The 4951-nt window shown below is 38.2% G+C and overlaps 1 pseudogene; it reads left to right on the top strand.

The window, feature by feature from the left end:
- The first annotated feature begins 537 nt into the window (after positions 1-537).
- Positions 538-1743, top strand: LOC102844536 (annotated as a pseudogene).
- The last annotated feature ends 3208 nt before the right edge of the window (positions 1744-4951 follow it).

Raw genomic sequence — 4951 nt, 5'->3', positions numbered from 1 at the left:
GTGGGGAGGGGTGGGCAGGGAGAAAATTGCGGCAATGAATGAATGGAAATTCAAAACCTCTGTAAAAAAAAATAAAAAAAAATTTTTAAAAAGAAAATAACTGGTTCCCATTAAAATTTTTGCAGCCATGGATCATTTCTACTTTTCATCACTGTCACCTTCTCTAAAATGTCTTAACATTTCAAAGATTGTGCCTTGGAGAGGGTAGGCAACACGGACCATGCAGTGTGGACCTCCGACCACCAGGGGGCAATGTAGGCTAGGCGCCAGCGGCGCAGGCGTCCCCTCTCTCCCGGCAGCACGCGCTCCCTGACCTCTGAGCAGCGGAAGCTCTTGCGCATTTGGCGTAGGAGTTGGCGTCATCGCTGAGCTCTAGTCATCCGTATATTTACGCAGAGTGCGTCCAAACCTGCACTCTCCGCGGCGCTTCCGGACTTGATACGGAGCTTGTGCGCCTCTTTCCCTGGCTCCGCGCTTTCGCCGCTCCGGCCCCTGGGGAAAGTCGGGCGGTCGGGCTAGCATTAAACTGAAAAGAAGATGTCCCTGTATGGTGACCTGGGAGTGGAAACCAGTGATTCAAAAACAGAAGGTTGGTCCCAAAATTTCAAACTTTTGCAGTCTCAACTTAAGGTGAAGAAGGCCACTCTCACTCAAGCAAAGAGCCAGAGGACAAAACAAAGTGCAGTCCTTGCCCCAGTAATTGACCTGAAACGAGGCGGTTCGTCAGATGACTGGCAGATTGTGGATACCCCACCTCATGTAGCAGCTGGCCTAAAGGATCCTGTTCCCAGTGGATTTTCTGCAGGAGAAGTTTTAATTGCCTTAGCTGATGAATATGATCCTATGTTTCCTAATGATTATGAGAAAGTAGTAAAACGCCAAAGAGAAGAACGAAAAAGACAGCGGGAGCTGGAAAGACGGAAAGACATAGAAGAAAGAGAAAAGAAGCGTAATGACAGACATGAAGCTAGTGGATTTTCAAGGCGACCAGATCCGGATTCTGATGAAGATGAAGATTATAAGCGAGAGAGGAAGGAAAGATGTGTGGGCAGAGCTGCTATTGCACCACCTACTTCTCTTGTAGAAAATGACAAAGAGTTACCCCGAGATTTTCCCTATGAAGAGGATTCAAGACCTCGATCACAGTCTTTGAAAGCTGCTATCCCTCCCCCAGTGTATGAGGAACAAGATAGGCCAAGATCTCCAACCAGGCCTAGCAACTCCTTCCTTGCTAACATGGGTGGCACGGTAGCACATAAGATCATGCAGAAGTATGGCTTCCGGGAAGGCCAAGGTCTTGGGAAGCATGAACAGGGCCTAAGCACTGCATTGACAGTGGAAAAAACAAGCAAACGTGGAGGCAAGATCATTGTTGTTGATGCTACAGAGAAAGATAGAGCCAAGAAATCGGATTCAAATCCATTAACTGAAATACTTAAGTGCCCCACTAAAGTGGTCCTACTAAGGAACATGGTTGGTGCAGGAGAGGTAGATGAAGACTTAGAAGTTGAAACCAAGGAAGAATGTGAAAAATATGGCAAAGTTGGAAAATGCGTAATATTTGAAATTCCTGGTGCTCCAGATGATGAAGCAGTAAGGATATTTTTAGAATTTGAGAGGGTTGAATCAGCAATTAAAGCTGTTGTTGATCTGAATGGGAGGTATTTTGGTGGACGGGTGGTGAAAGCATGTTTCTACAATTTGGATAAATTCAGGGTCTTGGATTTGGCGGAACAAGTTTGATTTTCAGATCCTAGAACACAAGTCATCTCTGATCTTAAATGAGCTGCAAGCTAAACACGAAGAAAAAAGGCATCAGCCTCAAGTCTGTTTGGGCTCTGAAACTCTTGAGAGGATGTCTAAGATACATGTTGATACCTTTTTTTAAAATTGTGTGGTTTTTTAAATATAATATAAAAATCCTTTAAATAAAAAAAACCCAAAACAAAACAATCTATGTGCCTCTGATTGTTTCGCTTTTACTATCACTTCTGTTGAGTTGATTACCTTTTTAGCTAGGATTTCTTGGTTAATTCTCAAGGGTTTCACTGATAGAGCATTTCTTGCACTGAAAAAAACAAACTAGAGAGTTTGGGGACATGGAGTTGTATTAAGTTATCCTTTGTTTTTTTCTAATATATCTATATACCTGCAAGTTACTTTACTGTAGCTTCATAAATTTCATAATAAAGCATCATCTTGGCAGTATGCCAAAGGTGAAAATGTCTGCTTTCTCTAACAGAGAAATTCTTACTCCAGTTGTAGAAAAAAAAAAATCTTTTATCACCTCAGCTACGATTGAAGAATTGAGAGCCTAACACAACCTGTTTGGATGAATCATTTACCATAAAACTAAACCAGATGAGGATTTCTCATGAATTTGGGGATTAAATGGGTGTAGAAATCATGAAGTTAGCATTTTACTTTCAGAAATTCACATGTAGTCTTTAGTGTAGACCAGCAATGACAGATTCAAAACTTAGCAGGTGCATTGTAAATGTGTGCTCAGTTATGTTTTGGAGATAGCAGTCCTTTAAGGTCCTGTTTCTGCTGCAAGATTTTTTCATTAGTGTTAGTTATCCTATCGTGATTTTCACATTTACAAAATCCAGCTAGTTAAGCAATACTGCTAATTAATATAATTCTACAGCTGTGTAAAAATTATTACGATTGAAATGTGAAGGACTGTATGGTTTTCAAATCCACACAAAAAGAAAACAAAAATATTTGGTATTGAGGTTCCTTGCCAGAACAGGAACTGTTTCTAGAATCTTCTTATGCCTGTCTTCCGTTCCTTGCTGTCCAAATATCAAAGTCTGGAGGAGTCTCCTGAAGTGACAACTGAAGGACATGGATCTGTGTCATCTTTTTAGGTTATAACACCTTGAAAGCATATTGTGATCCCTGAGGGGGGAGAAGGAACTTGACATTTCTTTGCATCCCTTGGTTTGGAGACCTAAGGAATATTCTGACCCTTTTTAAAAAAGGATTTTCTCATGTTTTTATTTAACATAAATAAAAGAATAACATTTTCTCTTTAAAAAAAAAACAAACAAAAAAAATCGAAAACAAAATCCAAAACCCAAACCAACCAATAAAAAACCCATTTTAGAATTATTTTCTCTAGTACTTTCCTATATCCAATTTAATTGACTTTTGTTGATTTTTATTATTTATCCTACTCGATTTATGCTTAAATTACATTTATTTCTTCAGCTTCTCAGGAGAACACTTTGTTTATTTTCTCCCCTCAGAAATGCATTTAATGCTGTAAGTTCCTATCAAGACATTGCTGCTGCAGCCCACACAAATTTTGATATGTGGTATTTTTCCTTATATTTAGTTCTAATTTTTAAATTCATTATGTGACTTCTCTGACTTATATGTTTTTTAATAGCATGTTGTTCGATATTGAAAAATTTGGGTAATTTTCTAACCCTTTTTTGTTACTGTTTGCTAGTTTAATTTCTGTGGGTTCTGAGAATATACTTTATTTTTATTTAACTTTAAAAGAATCATTTCAGTACATTTTTGTGGCTTAGAATGTGGTCCATCTTGGTGATGTTCTATAAGAGCTTAAAAACAATGTATATTTTGATTTTGCTGGATGATTGTAGTGGTTGTTAGATGGCATTGAGTCAAGTATAACTCATAGTGACCCTATGAACAACAGATCTGAACCCTGTTATAGCATGCACTTTTTATCACCCATAATACACTTGTGCCTATTGTTGCATTCACTCTATCAACCCATTTCATTGAGGGTCTTCTTTTATTATGCTGACCCTCCATCTTTCCAAGAGTCATATCCTTTTCAAACGTGAAAACAACAGGCCTAACAATTCTCCTGACAACATGCCCAAATTACGTGGAGATGATGCTTCACCATCCTTGCTTCTAAGGAGCACACTTGCTTTCTAAGGAGAAAATGTCTTGCACTTTCTCCAAAACATAGTTGTTTGTTCTTTTAGCAGTCCCTGGGATATTTAGTACTGTTCTCAAACACCACAATTCAAAGACATTGATTCTTTTTCTGTGATACTTATTCATTGTCGAGTTCTTAGATACATGGAAGGTGATTGGAAAAGCTATAACTTGAATCAGGCTCACTTTAGTCTTCAAACTGATGTCACTGTTCTTCAGGACTTTGGAGAAATTTGTGACAATAGGCTTTCTCAGTTATACCTTTCCTGATCTCTTGACTGCTGGTCCCAAGAGTGTTGAGTATGGATCCAAGCTAGATGAAATCAGTGACAATTTCAATAGTTTTTTCATCTATTATGATGTTGCCTATTTGCCCAGTGGTGAGGACCCATGTTTTCTTGATGTTGAAGTGTAATCTATATTGAAGGCTGTGGGCCTTGATATTCTACAGCAAATGCCTGAAGTCTTCTTTGCTTTCAGTAAGCAAGTTTGTGTTATCTGCGTAATATAGGTTGCTGATGTGTCTTCCTCAAACCCTGATGCCACATTCTTCTTCATAGAATCTAGCTTCTTAAATTATTTACTCAGCATGCAGAATAAATGTGTTTGGAGAAATATAGTACTGATGTACACTTTCTTGATCTTATACTATGCAGTATTTCCTTATTATGTTTGGCCAGTAATTTCTTTGTCTAGGTATGAATTTCATACAAACATAATTGTTCTAGAATTCCTATTCTTCTTAATGTGAGCCATCATTTGTTATAATCTACACAGTTTTTATGCCTTTGCATGGTCAATATTACACAAACATACAGTAAACAAAGCACACTCTTCTAATAAATACTCTTTGCCTTCAGCCATTTGACATCAGCAATGATATCCTTGGTGTCATGGTCTTTACTAAACCCAGCTTGAACTTCTGGCAGTTCTCTGTGTACTGTGCTAGTAATTTTCTATGATCATCAGAAATATTTTGCTTACATATGATATTAATGTTTATTTTTAAATTTTCACATTCTGTTGG

The sequence above is a fragment of the Elephantulus edwardii genome, unplaced genomic scaffold, assembly GCF_000299155.1.
Source record: "Elephantulus edwardii isolate Elephantulus edwardi_28Jun2011 unplaced genomic scaffold, EleEdw1.0 scaffold00170, whole genome shotgun sequence".
NCBI classification, from domain to species: domain Eukaryota; kingdom Metazoa; phylum Chordata; class Mammalia; order Macroscelidea; family Macroscelididae; genus Elephantulus; species Elephantulus edwardii.
This window is presented reverse-complemented; position numbering and strand designations above follow the sequence as displayed.